General features: G+C 36.5%; 1 pseudogene; it reads left to right on the plus strand.

Moving 5' to 3' along the window:
- The window catches only part of LOC116868032, a 63,404-nt pseudogene extending 62,644 nt beyond the window's left edge, over window positions 1-760 (plus strand).
- The last annotated feature ends 14,913 nt before the right edge of the window (window positions 761-15,673 follow it).

Here is a 15,673-nt window from a genome sequence, read left to right on the forward strand (position 1 = left end):
GTATCTCTACCTAGCAGAACCAATTGTATCCAGCTAAAATGGTACTCACGGAAAATACATATACTTAAGGACCTGTAAACCAGTAAGGATAAAACTAAACACCCAACTCAATTATGAAAACAAGAAAGAATTGGTTAAATGAAAGCAGAAGAAAGGAATTGACAAAAAAGACTGAAAACTGGATAACAAAAAATTCCATAAGTAAACAAACTCAAGAGCTGTTTTAGTAAAAACAACCATATCACTGTCATGAAAAGAAGACAAAGAAAGGGTCCCCTGAGGGGCAGCACGGAGGCTGCAGGAGACATGGAGTTCCTGTGGATGACTTGAAGTAGCGGGAGTCCATGAGGACTCTGGCAGCCTTCCTCAAAAAGTCTGGGAAGCGGGAAGTTCCCTGAAGGGTGGGCACTGTCAAGCCGGCCAAGCACAAAGAGCTTGCTCATTGTGATGAGAACTGGCTCTACGCAGGACCTGCTTCCAGAGCACAGCACTGGGACCTCTGGGGAAGCGCAGCCCAAGGTTGCCTCCAAGACCAAGACCAGCAGAGAACATCAGAGAAAGGGGGTCCTGCCTAGCAACTTCAGCAAGGCTCCAACAGCATGGCGCACAGGGTTCTCCAAGCCCTACCAAGGCTGAAAATGGTGGAAAAGGACCAAGATGGGAGCTGCAAACTGATAGTTTAGGGACAGAGGAATCTGGACAGAATCATTGGACAGGTAGCAGTTGCCAACAAAAAGCATTAGAACACATGCTGGGGTAATAAACTGCCTCATCATAGTCCTGAAAAAACAAAACAAACAAAAAAACAATAAAAGAGATAATGTTTAGCTAATCAATCAATCAATAAGAATAAAAGAATAACCAGAGCTCTGGAGGCAATTAGAGTCATAGAGACTATGATGAACATGAGACTGTATGAAAATATAAATGGAGGAAAATACGAATATAATTTATAAGTATAAATTTTTAAAAAATTAATTTAAAAGGAAATTCTAAACAAACCAATTACCATAATAGAAAGAAAGCAATTGAAGAACATTATGACAGAATGTATGAGGATAAGATCTATTACATGTGACTTCTATTGGATCACTAAATAAAAACACCTTTTTAAAAAGGTTTTATTTATTTTTTTGACAGAGAGAGAGCACAAGTAAGGGAAGTGGCAGATAGAGAGGGAGAGGGAGAAGCAGACTTCCTGCTCAGCAGGGAGACAGATGTCTGGCTCAATCCCAGGACACTGAGACCAGGACCTGAGCTGAAAGCAGATGCTTAACTGACTGAACACCCAGGCACACCAACAAAAATAGTTTGAAATGCTACAAACTCTTCCTCAGCCTGGAAGGGAAAGTTGTGATTAGAGGTTCAATCACAAAGCAAGTTTTCTCTTGTCTCCTGCTCTCCTCTGAAATTTGCCTGGTGGGCCTTTCTTTCTTTCTAAAAAAAGAAAAAGCATATTCTATTCTTGAGTGGGAAGATGTAATATCATAAAACATAATTTTCTCTAAATCAGAAAACTTAATTCAGTCTCAATAAAAATACTAGTAAGTGTTTTTTAGAACTAAATAATCTTTTTCTAAGTTTTATGTGGAAAAAAAGAGGAAAAGAGAAAAAAATTGCTTATGTTACAGATATTGGAACAGTATAAATACTACAGAATTTAGGGGCGCCTGAGTGGCTCAGAGGGTTAAAGCTTCTGCCTTTGGCTCAGGTCATGATCCCAGGGTCCTGGAATCGAGCCCCACGTCGGACTCTCTGCTCAGCAGGGAGCCTGCTTCCCTCTCTCTCTCTGCCTGCCTCTCTGCCTATTTGTGATCTCTGTCTGTCAAATAAATAAATAATTTTTAAAAATCTTTAAAAAAATACTACAAAATTTAAAACAGCAGCTGCTTGGAAAGGCAAGTAGATCAGCGGAACTAAATAGAGAATCCAGAAAAAGATACAATTTATTAATAAAGAATTTTGGCATCTGATGAAAATTATATTATATCCTAATGGTGAGCAGGTGAATTATTCAGCAAATAAGGATGAAACAGCTAAATGGGTACTAAAACAAATTCAAAGATTTAAATGTAAAAAGTGAAACTACAAATATACTAGAAGAAATTATGAAAGACTTAAAAAATTGTTCTTGGAGATAGTTTTTCTAGAGATAATATAAAACACTTAAGCTATAAAACAAAAGATGTACAACTTTACATAAAAATAAAAGAAATATGAGAAGATAAAATGGGGGGAAATAAATACAATTGACAAAGGATGGGTATTCGGATTATACATAGCTTTCCCAAAAATAAATTTTAGAAAAAGACCAGTAATCCAACAAATGTGAGATGAGACCATGAAGAAATAATACATAGAAGGGAAAATACAGATTACTCTGAAATGTATAAAAAGAGTCTCAACTTCACAATAAAAGATAAGAAAATTGAAACTATAAAGAAAATGTTCACATGTAAGATTGTGAGAAATACTTAAAAGTTGATGCACTCCTGGTGAAGGTGATGGAAAATAAGCACTCAGAGGTATTGGTGGAAATGTAAATTGTTATAATTCTGTGGAGGGCAATTTGTAGTATCTATCAAAATGAAAAAAAAAATACACATATGCTTTCGCTACCAATATTACTTCTAGGAATTTATCCTAAAAGACTACTCGCACAGGTGCAAAATAATCTATGCATAAGGATATTTACTTTATTGATATTTACACCTGCCAAAAGTGTGGAAATAAACTAATTTTCCAACAATAAGGCACTACTTAATTTAATTATGCATATTCACATGGCCTTTAAAAAAGATGAGGAATTTTTATGTATTGTATAGAATGATCTCTAGAAGTTACTATTATATTACATAATCATGTAATACTATACCAAAATAGAAAACTCTTAATCTGTGCAAATAATGCCACGTTATTCACGGTGAATGAGAGACACTTTTCTCTGTGACATTTTGCCCATTCTGAATTTTGTAGCATTTGGATTCTGCAACGTGTGATTAATTTTATCTATTCAAAATTATTTAACTTAAATGTATTAAAAATAAAAAATCCTGATGATGATGATATTGATGATAGCTACCATATATTGAATTCCTCAAATAGGGGCTTTTACATTTTATCACAGAGATTTATATTTATTTGAGAGCGAAAGCACTCACACCCTCTAGTTGGGGTGTGGGGGAGCAATGGGAGAAACGCCAACTCCGCTGAGTTTGGAGCTTGAGGCAGAGCCCTAGGCAGCTCAGTCTCAGGACCCTGACCTTGAGATCATGACCTCAGCTGAAATCAAGAGTCAGATGCTCACCAACTGAGCCACGCAGGCACCCCCATATTTTCTTTTATGTTATCAATGCCATAGGTCTCATTATTTAAGACCTACTATATAATTCCCATTTAAAGATAAGGAAACAGAGGCACAGAGAGGCTAATTAATGTGCTCAATATTATAGAATTAATAGCTCACTTACAATCTGGATATCAGGTGTGTCTAACTTCAAAGCCAGAGATAGCCAAGGTTTGGCCAAGTTCAACTGAGCATCACATTTAACTACGTTTAAATAGATGTTAACCATTTCTCTACCTCATTAAGTCACATAGCACAACTTTTTCTTTTTAAGCGCCAAGTTTGATATAAATTAGCTAATTTTATTACTATAGTTTGTGATTTTATGTACATGAAATCTTGTTCTTTTGAAAGATCCAATTAAGATTACATAAAGGTTTACAACAGTCCTGTTGTGTAAACGGTTCAACATTCCAACAACAAACTAGATAAACATTTTGCCAATCACTAATTAAAAAGCTGGCTCTAAGTACAATAACCTGGAGTCAGTTTGCATTCACATTTCTATTAAAGGCTAATGAATACACAGCTAAACTAATTTAGTCAAATCATTCCTTCATTGTGTTCAAAGTTAAAACTAACAATTCAGCTTTAGCCCTGAGTCTTTTAAATTATTTTTTCCTCCCCTATTGAGTAAAAGTCTAATTAAAAGCTTTTAGTCTTTCACATTGTGCAGGCTGCTAAGTGATATTGTTTAGTCTGCAGGGACTCAATTATTACTTGGCTTTAAAATATACATTTCTACAAGGATTTTTTTTTTTTAACCTACTTTGCCTGGGAGGTTTTGTGTTCTAAAATTTAATTTGATAACAAGATTACTAAATTGTGAAACAAAGAAAAATTATCTTTGGTGTGAGATTTTATGTGTATTTGCATTTGGTGTGCAATTTTAACTCAGCCCTAAGACTTAATGACTTACTCTGAGTTTCAAGTCAGGGGGCATGGAGATGTAAAAAGTATCCCAAATTCTATATAGTAAGTGTGAGTTTAATTCTGCATGTTCATAAACAGAGACTGCTTATATAATTTGCAGGACCTGGTACAAAATGACAGTGTGGAGTCTCTTGCACAAAAACTAAGAATTTCAGTATGGCCACAGCAGAGCGTTAAGCCAAGCACAAGGCCTTTCTGACCTTGAGTCCCTGTACGGCTGTCCAGCTGCGTGCTTGTGAAGCCAGCCCTGCTTGCAAGCATTGAGTGTAGAAATCCCACATTATGTTACTACTACTTTTTAAATTAAAATGACTATCCAGATCCCATTCTCCTACACTGACAGACATGTTCCCATTTTTAAGCCTCCTGTCTTAGAGGTCTGAGGCCTTACAAACACCAAGGGCTCCTGGTCTTTGTCTGCTCTGGTTGCCATCAAAATTCCCCAAGTTTAAAGCCACTATTTTGCCTCTGTTGCTAGAGACCTGGAAGGCTGGACAGGAGCTTGGTGCCTAACATTCAGCTTTTCCAGCTACACATTTATAATCAAAATCAACATATTTTGACAGTGAACAGGGTCCACACTGACCCAACTGGCCTGAAATAGGTCTGCCCAGAAAAGCTGGGGTGAGACATAGTCATCCTCATACAGACACTTCGTCCTCTAGTCTCCAGGTCCCTGGTGCCATGGAGGCCTGGGATGGGATTTCAATCCTCGGTAGAACCTGCACATTTCCAGCCTTTCTATGGGCTTAGGGAAACTCCTCTCTGCAAAGTGACAAGTAAAACCTGGGCCTAGAGAAGACAATCAATTCAAATTAGTCTGAACTGCTTATTATCTTTTCCCTTTCTGCTTCTAATGAAGTGATCAAAGATTGTCTCTCATTTTGGTTTTTCTAGCTATTTAATTTCCCAGACAGATAATTGGCTATAGGTAGCCAGAATGTTTAAATATAGTACAAGACAAAAACAAACCACCACCACAACAAAAAGTGCTCATATTATGGAGGAATGGAATTTTTAAGTGTTACTTTTTTTTCATATAACAAATGTATGAACTTAAAAACAAACTAAAAAAATGTGAAAATAGTTTTGAAGGACATGTTTCTTAAAAAAATGTTTCCATTTCCCCATTTCCTAAAAACATGTACACTATAATGTCTATAAACATTTGCTCTTTTGTTATGCAGGGCTATCATATGAATTAGAATAGAGCAGTTAAAAACATAGGCTCTGAAGCTAACAGACCTGGATTAGAATCCTTGCTTAGCTGTGAGATCTTGGATGAGTCACTTAAATTCTCTGTGCCTCAGGGGCCTTATCTGTAAAATGGGAATATTAACAGTTCCACATCATAGTGTTATGGTGAGCATTGCATGCTAATATATATTTAAAATAATTAAGTAGGGATGCCTGGGTGGCTCAGTCCTTAAGTGTCTGCCTTCAGCTCAGGTCATGATCCCAAGGTCCTGGGATCCAGCCCTGCATCAGGCTCCCTGCTCAGCGGGAAGCCTGCTTCTCCCTCTCCCACACCCCCTGCTTGTGTTCCCTCTCTCGCTGCCTCTTTCTCTGTCAGATAAATAAATAAAATCTTAAAAAAAAAAAAAACTAATTTAAATACTATTAGTCAATATGTGTGAATAACTATAATAAATATATTATACTTGGTAAAATAACTCAGAGGCATCTGTGCCTCCAATAAATGATCCCATTTTGAGTTCCTAAGACTGCTTTAAAATAAAAACCATGTATCAGTATTTCAAAGAACAGATACTTCTTGTACTATCTTTAATGTGTCCATCTCTTTTCCCCACACCTCTTCTAGTTGTTTTCTAGAAGTTGTGCTAATATAAAAAATAAGTTGGCTCAGAGTAAAACTGAGGTGTTATCTTAATAGTAAAACGAATACATTTTCTTTTTTTTTAAGATTTTATTTTATTTATTTATTTGATAAAAAGAGATCAAAAGTAGGCAGAGAGGCAGGCAGAGAGAGAGGAGAAAGCAGGTTCCCTGAGGAGCAGAGAGTCCGGATGCAGGGCTTGATTCCAGGACCCTGGGATCATGACCTGAGCCAAAGGCAGAGGATTAACCCACTGAGCCACCCAGGCACCCCAAATACATTTTATTTTATGACTGTTCTAAACCTTGATTTGAGTTGATTGAAGTGTTTTGTTTTGGGGGTGGCCTGGGTTGTTAAGCATCTGCCTTCAGCTCAGTTCATGATCCCAGGCCCCTGAGGTGGAGCCACCAAGTACAGCTCCCCGCTGAGTGGGGAGTGGGCTTCTCACTCTCGCTCTGCCCCTCCCTCCAGCTTTTGGTCTCTCTCCCTATGTCCTCTCTCTCAAATAAATAAATAAAATCTTTAAAAAAAAAAAAAAAGGAAATGTTTTTATTGTTTTGCTTCACTCCAATGCTCGATCATGCTCTCAGTAATTGAGAGGGCTAATAATGGGCCACTAGTTAAGTGGGCATTACAATAGCTCCCAATTTTACTGTGAAGATGAAATAATATATTGTACATGAAAAATTTTTATAGATACTATAGTGAACATCGAGTGTTTATTGTTGCTGATTTGCAGGCTAATTTACTGAATATAGGACTCTAAAGAATATTAAACATATGTAATATTCAATGCAATCAAGAAAATTCTAATGGAATTTTTCACAGAAATAGAAAAAAAATCCTAATTTTTGTATGGAATCACAAAAGACTGGATAGTCAAAGCCATGTTGAGAAAGAAGAGCAAAGCTAGAGGTATCATACTTCTTGATTTCATACCATGATACAAAGCTATAATAAGTCAAAACAGTATGGTATTGTCATAAAAACAGAAACATAGATCAGTGGAGCAGTATAGAAATCCCAGATATAAACCCTGCCAAATATCCTCAGTTGACTTTTGATAAGGGAGCCAACAATATACAATGGGGAAAGGACAGTTTCTTTAATAGATAGTATTGGGAAGCTTGGACAGCCATTTGCATAAGAAAACTATTGGAACACTATCTTACATCACACACAAAAATTAACTCAAAATGGATGAAAGACTCAAATATAAGACCTGAAACCATAAAACTCCCAGAAGAAAACATAGAGGGTAAGGAATTTATCATTGGTCTTGGCAATGATTTTTTTGGATTCTATACAAAAAGCAAAGGCAAAACAAGCAAAAACATCCAAGAGGATTACATTGAAGTAAAAAACTTCTGCATTGCAAAGGAAACCATCAACAAAATGAAAAGCAGCCTTTGGAATGGAAGAAAATATTTGCAAACCACACATACAATAAGGGTTAATATCCAGATTATATAAGGGACTTACACAATTTAATAATAGAAAAATAACCTGATTTTAAAAAGGCCAAGGACCTGAATAGACTTTTTTTTTTTTTTAAAGACATACAGATTGCCAACAGTATATGACAGGTTGCTCAGCATCACTAATCATCAGGAGAATCAAGACCACAATAAAATATTGCCTCACACTTGTTAGGATGTCCATTTTAAAAAGTAAGAGATAGCAAATGTTGGTGAGGATGTGGAGTAAAGGGAAGCCTTATATATTGCTTATGAGAATGTAAACTGCTACAGCCATTGTAGAAAACAGTATGGAGGTTCTTTAAGAAATTAAAAATGGAACTAATATATGGATCCAGCAATACTGCTTCTGGGTATATATCCAAAGGAAATGATACCAGGATCTCAAAGAGATATCTGCACTTCTGTGTTCATAGCAGCATTAATCAGAGTAGCCAAGGTATGAAAACAACCTAAGTGTGTGTCAGCAGATGAGTGGATACAGAAAATGTGGTATGAATGGAATATTATTCAGCCTTTAAAAAGAAAAAAAATACTGTTAATTGTAATATGGGTGATCCCAGAGGACATTATGTTAAGTGAAATAAATCAGACAGAGAAATATCATACTGCTTGATGGTATCACTTACATGTGAGATCTTAAAAAAAAAAAGTCAAATTCATTGAAACAGAGTAAAAATGTGGTTGTCGGGGACTGCAGGCTAGGGGGTTGGTAAAAGGATACAACTTTCAATTGTAAGATGAATAAGTTCTGAGGACCTAATGTGTAAAATGGTGACTGCAGTTGATAACACTATATCATATAATTGAAATTTGTTAAGACAGTAGAACTTAAGAAAAAAAGTCAGGGGCACCTGGGTGGCTCAGTCGATTAAGAGTCTGCCTTCAGTTCCGATCAAGTTCCTCATCAGACTCCCTGCTCAGCAGACAGCCTGCTTCTCCCTCTCCCTCTGCTGCTGCCCCTGCTTGTGCTCTCTCTTTGTCAAATAAATAAAATCTCAAAAGAAGAAAGAGAAGGAGAAGAGAAAAGGTCAATATGTGAGGTGATAGATGTGTTCATGAACTCAATGGAGGGGATCTTTCCCAATACATTATACATTTAAATCATCACATTGTACCTTTTAAATATCTTATAATTTTATTTGCTGATTATACGTCAAGTAAAGCTGGGGGCGGGAGGAGCTGATTTCTCTACTAAAATTCCTAAATCTAGTGTTCAATACTTCCACTCTGTCTGAGGAGGGCTCCATTTAAAAAGGCTGTGCCAAGAGAAGAGTGAGAGATTGTGTAGTGTCAGGAAGCTGAGCCCTGTAACACTGAGGGTGGTGACAGATACTCAAACTGGTTTCACCGTGTCTTCTTGGCTGAAAAAAAAAAAAAAGCTCTTAAGGCTGAAATCAAGATCTTTAAAAATATTTTTATGGTATACATGTGACCCAAGTATTGGATATTTTATAAGGAATTTCATCATGAATATCAGTTACTTATTTGATCGTCCTGTTTTTCATGAGCTTGAGCATTTAAAAGATTTTTTTCCTTATGTGAACAGATTCTCTTGACCCTAGGTGACACCATTCAAATATAAACTAAAGCTATATCTTAGAAAATTGCCAAGTCAGAGAAATCAGGATAATTGGAAATTCTATGAAATAACTTCAGTTGCTTCCCTTTGACCCCCTCCTTTTCTCTATTCAGCTTCCTAGACCCAGGCTTTTCCTCAATCTCGTATTCACTTTTTCCTCAAACACCCAAATGATATGAAAGAAACCAGACATTCTTAATTTATATCGTGCATACAATGTACAATCTTATTCAGCCACAGTTTATATTAGCATAAGGGATTCTGTGAAGACCCTGTCACCCCTTCCCACCCAGATGGTTGCAGAAAACTCACCCCTTTTACCCCCCAGCCTGAGAGAGCCCTCTCCCCTGGAGTCCACAGGTCTTCAAACAACTCACACAACCTTGCTTTCAACATCCTGTTAACCACTCAAGTTTCTCATTTAAAGCTTGTAATGGTAGTAATTAGGTAAAAATGGCTTTATTTTAATAGTTTCCCTATCATGGCCAATGTTACCTTAACCAAATTCTCACAGAAAAGGAGAAACAGAGAATCTGCATTTTACGCTTAAGGGAATTTTTTTTTTGTACAACCTTAGTTTCTGCTTCAATGAGATGCACATTCAGATGGAAACCTTTAGGGAATAGTTAATGGCCAAAATGAATTTCCCTTAATACCCCACTAAATTGTCAACTTGCTAGCATAAGACTATCTCAATAACAGCTAAATTAGAAGTGTAATTGAATGAGATGTCAGTACAGAAGAACAAACTGGTGAAACTTTCTATTTAAACTCAATTTTCAATAGTCTGCCAAGTCCTTAAGTCTTCAGAGCTATATCAGCTTGGTTAAAAAAAAAATAATAATATTCATGATTGTGTAGTTCGTTTTCATTTACCACTTCAGTCCGTTAAGAGAACTTTGTTTTAAACAGTCCCTTTCTGTTTTCCTACCAGCTTAGTGTTCTCTGGCTTTTCCTTAATTGTCTTCTCAAAGTACATTCCACCACTAGAGGAAGTCATGGCACTCTTTGGGGATCTGAAATACTTTAGAGTCCACAAATAGTAATGATGTCAGAGGGGAAGGTTTCATGAATATAAGCACATTCTTCCGGAACCACTCCCCCACTACCCACCCCCTCTAAAAATTAGTTTGCAATCTGGAAGGGCCTAGAAAATTTCTATCAGCTCATGGAGGGTCCAGTGTAGTTAATGAGGTAATGAGGTTCTAGTTCCAGCCAGAGGCAGAGTTGACACCGCAGCACAGACCTCTACCACTCTCCTCATTGTGCCACCTGTCAGGTGACTAATTGTTAATTTCATATCTCTACTTCCACGAGTTTTAGCTTTTCTTATTGTTTCTTCTCTTTGCTTTTGTTCTTTTCTTCTTTACCCACTGAGGCTGATTATTTCTTATTTCACTTCAACTCATATTGCTGTTTTCTCCTCATGTTTTTCTCTTTCAAGACTTTTTGGTTCTTCCATTTCAAAATACCTGCCAAGTGAATGAATGAATAGCATGGAATGACAGCAGGATAGCAGTGGTAGTGCGGTGTCTAGGAATATGGATATAATGCTCTTTGGGCTGGCATTTTCTTAGATGTGCTCTGTTTTACATTGAATGAAGGGTAAACTATGAGTATTTCTTAACATTTTCTTTTATTAAACTAAAAGCTAGGGGGCGCCTGGGTGGCTCAGTGGGTTAAGCCTCTGCCTTCGGCTCAGGTGATGATCTCGGGGTCCTGGGATCGAGCCCCGCATGGTGCTCTCTGCTCAGCGGGAAGCCTGTTTCCTTCTCTCTCTGCCTGCCTCTCTGCCTACAGGTCCTCTCTCTCTCTTTGTGTCAAATAAATAAATATATTTTTAAAGATTTTATTTATTTATTTGACAGAGAGAGATCACAAGGAGGCAAAGAGGCAGAGAGAGGGAGGGAAGCAGGCTCCCCGCTGAGCAGAGAGCCCGACATGGAACTCGATCCCAGGACCCTGAGATCATGACCTGAGCCGAAGGCAGAGCCTTAACCCATTGAGCCACCCAGGCGCCCCATATAAATAAATAAAATCTTAAAAAAAAAAATCAAATCAAAACAAAACAAAACAAAAAAACCCTAAAAGCTGTATCCAAGTTCAGCAAAATCACAAATTGCTCCTGTAAGCCACAAAATTAGTGGCTTAAAATGACACAAATTCATTATCTCACAGTGCTCTAAGTCAGATGACCCAGTGGGTTCAGCTTGTCCTCTGCTCTGGGTCTCGCAAAGCTGAAGTCAAGGGGTTGGCCCCTGAATGCTCACTGAGATGCTCTCAGGGAGAATCTGCTTTCCAATTCGTTCAGGTTATTGGTAGCATTCAGGTCTGTGCGACTGTAGAAGTGAGGTACCTGTTTCTTCGAACAATGTCAGCCTGAGCCTCCCAAACCTCCGTCAGGCTGCCTGAATTCCTTGTCACCCTTCCCGTCTTCAAGCCGGCAGCTGCATGCCCAGTCCTGCTCACACTTTGAATTTCTGACTTCTCTTCTGCCTCAGCCAGAGAAAATGTTCTGTTTTTACCAACTTATATAATTAGACTGAACCCACTTAGATAACCCAGAATAATCTATCTATTTTAAAGTCTGTACCTTAATTACCTCTAAATTTCTTTTACCACACATGGGGCTCCTGGGCGGCTCAATTGGTTAAGCGCCTGCCTTTGACTGGAGTCACGAGCTCAGAGTCCTGGGATTGAGCCCTGCGTCCAACTCCCCGGTTGGTGGAGAGCCTGGTGTTCCCTCTCCCTCTGCCCTTCCCCCCAACTCATTCTCTCTTTCACACATAAATTAAAAAAAATTTTTTTTTAAATAAGTTTATTTTGCCACACAGTGTAACATTTCCCTGTGTTCCAGGATCAAGATAGGGACATCTTTAGGGGATCATTCTGCCTACCACAGTCTCCAAATAGAATTTTCATAAGAAATTCTGATCAACCATTTTTAATTTCTGTGTCATCATGAATAATTAGCAAAATTAATAATGAGCCATAATTAGTACCGCTGAAAGCATGGAATTCTAAAAATCTTGTCAATAATCTAGACTCTTGTGAAAATGATATAACCGACTTTCCAAAATTTGCATACACTAAAGTTCATTCTTCGTGTTGTGAAGTTTATTGGTTTTGACAAATGCACGTCAAGTCTCCACTATTAAAGTACATCCAGAGTAGTTTCACCTCTGCGTTTCACCTATTTATCCCGGCCCCATCTTCCTGAACCTTTAACAACCACCGGTCTTTCTGTTCTCTGCAGTTTTGCCTTTTCCAAAATGTCATATAGTTGGAATCACATGATACGTAGACATTTCACTTAACAATAAACACTCAAGTTTTCTCCCTATCTTTTAACTGCTTGACAGTCCATTGTTTTTTATTACCGAGTAATATTCTACTGTAGAACTGAATCACACTTCCTTTATTCACGCACCTATTTAAGGACATCTTGACTACTTCTAGTTTTTGGTGATTATAAATACAGCTGCTATAGACACCCGTGCACAGATTTTGCTTTGTTTTGTTTTATTTTGGACGTAGTGTTTAATTCAATTGTGTAAATACCCAGAAGCATGATCATTGGGTCGTATGACAGGACTGTTTAACTTTGTCAATCTGTCCTCCAAAATGGTTGTACAAATTCATATTCCCACCAGCAATAAATAAAAGTTTCTATGGCTCTGAGTCCTTGCTAGGATCTGGTATTTCAGTTTCTTTGGATTTTAGCCATTTTAATAGGTGTGTAATGATATCTTATTGTTGTTTTGATTTGCATTTCTCTAATGACAAATGGTGTTGATCGTCTTTTCAAATGCTTATTTTCTACTTGTGTTTCTTCTTTGTTGAGGTGTCTATACAAATCTTTCACCATTTTTAATTTTGGGAGGGTGGTAGTTAAGAGTTTTTGTATTTTTGAGATAGAAATCTTTTAGCAGATAATGTGTTTTGCAAATAATTTCTCCTAGTCTGTGACTTGTCCTTTTATTCTCTTAATTGGTTTCTTTTGCAGAACAGAAACTTTTATTTTAATTAAGTCCAATATCAATTTTTCTTTCATGGATCCTACTTTTGGTGTTGTATTTATAAACTTATCACCAAACCGAAAGTCACCTCCTGTTTTTTCTCTGGATGTTTTACTGTTTTCATGTTACATGTAAGACTCTTTTTACATTTACATTTTGAGTTAATTTATATACAACGTGTAAAGGCTGTGTCCAGATTCTTTTTGCATTTAGATGTCCAATTAAATTGTCCCATCACCGTTTATTGAGAAGACTATCTTTTCTCCACTGAATTTCCTTTGCTCCTTTGTCATGAATTAGCTGACTGTATTTGTGTGGATCTGTTTATGGGCTTTCTATTGTCTTCCATTGTTTACGTATCTTTTTTTTTTTTTTTATACTTTGTCAGTACCATACTGTCTTGAACATTGTAGCTTTACCATATGTTTTGAGATCTGGTAACATCAATTCTTCAATTTTTACTCCTTCAGTATTGTGTTGACTATTCTGCATTTTGTGCCTTTCGTATAAACTTTGTAATAACTTTAGCAATCTCTACAAAATCACTTGCTGGGATTTTGATTGGATCGCATTGAATCTATTGATCAAGTTAGAAAGAACGACATTTTAATGCTACGGAGTCTTCTAATCCATGAACACAGAATATGTCTCCATTTGTTTAGACTTCCTTTGAATTTTTTCACCAGAGTTGTGTGGTTTTCTACATATAGATACTGGACATATTTTCTTTTTAGATTTATATGGAAATATTTAATCTTTTTGGTGTTAAGTTAAATGGTATTTTTTAAACTTAGAATTCTCATTATTGGGGCACTTGGGTGGCTCGGTCAGTTGAGTGTTCAACTCCTAATTTCAGCTCAAATCATGCTCTCAGGGTCGTGGGATCAAGCCCCCCCTCAGAATCTGTGGTCAGCACAGAATCTGGCCAAGATTCTCTCTCCCTCTTCTTTACCCTCTCTCTCGTTCTCTCACTCTTTCTCAAATAAGTAAATAAATAAACAAAATATTTAAAAGTTCTAATTATTCTTTACTGCCATAAAGGAAAACAATTGATTTCTTTGTATCTACCTTATATTATTTGACAACAGAGTTGCTTATTAATTTCAGGGGTTTTTTTGGTTGATTCTTTAGAGTGTTCTACATAGATTGTCATGCCATCTGCAAAGATAGATTTTTTTTCCTTCCCAGTCTTTACACATTTTATTTTGTTGTCTTATTTCACTATTTATGATTTATAATCTGATATCTAATAGAAGCAGTGAGAGGGGACATTTTTGCTTTTTTCCCAATCTCGAAGGGAAAACATCCAGTTTCTCACAATTAGGTATGATGTTAACTTTAGATATTTTTGGTAAATATTCTCTATCAAGCTGAGGAAATTTTGCTTTATTCCTAGCTTGCTGAGAGTTGTGTTGTTGTTTTTTATCACAGATAGTTTTGGATTTCATCAAATACTCCTTCTATACCAATTGTTATGATTATGTGATTTTTCCGATTTACCCTGTTGGTGTGGTAAATACATTCATTGATTTTCTAATGTTGAACCAGCCTTGCAAAGCTGGAATAAATCTCACCTGGTTGTCATTATAATTAGTGATTGGATTTTAATACGTTGTTTATGTTGTTGAGGATTTTTGTATCTTTGTTCATAAGAGATATTTGGTTATAGTTATTCTTTTTGGCAATGTTTTTGGTTTTAGTTTGGGTTTTGCATTAATATATATTTTATTGTGACAAAATATGCATAACAGAATATTGATCATATTAATCATTAAAGTGTACATTTCAGTGAAATTAAATATATTCATAATACTGTATAACTATCACCAGTATCTATAAAAACTTTTCATCATCCCTGAAAAATATTTCTGTACTTATTAAGCAATAGTACTCCCCTCCTTCCTCTCACCAACCCTGGCAACCTCTATTCTACTCTGTGTCTCTCTACCTTTGTTCTTGGTACCTTACCTGTGTATTCTATCATTTTACATACACTACTTTTTCTGCCTAATTTTCCTAGGCATAATGTTTTCTAAGTCAATCCATGTTAAGGTATATATCAAAAAGTCATTCTTTATGGCTGAATAATATTTCATTATTCAATATTTCATTATACAGTACATAAGAACACATTTTGTTTCCCATTATCTGTTGATGGACACTTGAGTTGTTTGCATATTTTGGCTATTTTGAATAATGCTACTATAAGTATTTGTGTACAAATATCTGTTCAAGATCCCTATTTCAGTTCTTTGGAGTGTATAAGAATAGAATTGCTAAGTCATATGGTATTCTATATTTTACCTTTTGAAAAACTACTGTTTTTGACAGTGGATACATGATATTACATTCTCACCAACAGTGCACAAAAGTTCCAATTTCTCTATATGCTCACCAACATTTGTTATTTTCTGTTTAATTATAACCATCCTAATAGATATGAAGTGGTTTCTGATTGTGGTTTTGATTTGTATTCCC

Source organism: Lontra canadensis, unplaced genomic scaffold (assembly GCF_010015895.1).
Source record: "Lontra canadensis isolate GAN:19392208 unplaced genomic scaffold, GSC_riverotter_1.0 scaffold14, whole genome shotgun sequence".
Taxonomy (NCBI): Eukaryota; Metazoa; Chordata; class Mammalia; order Carnivora; family Mustelidae; genus Lontra; species Lontra canadensis.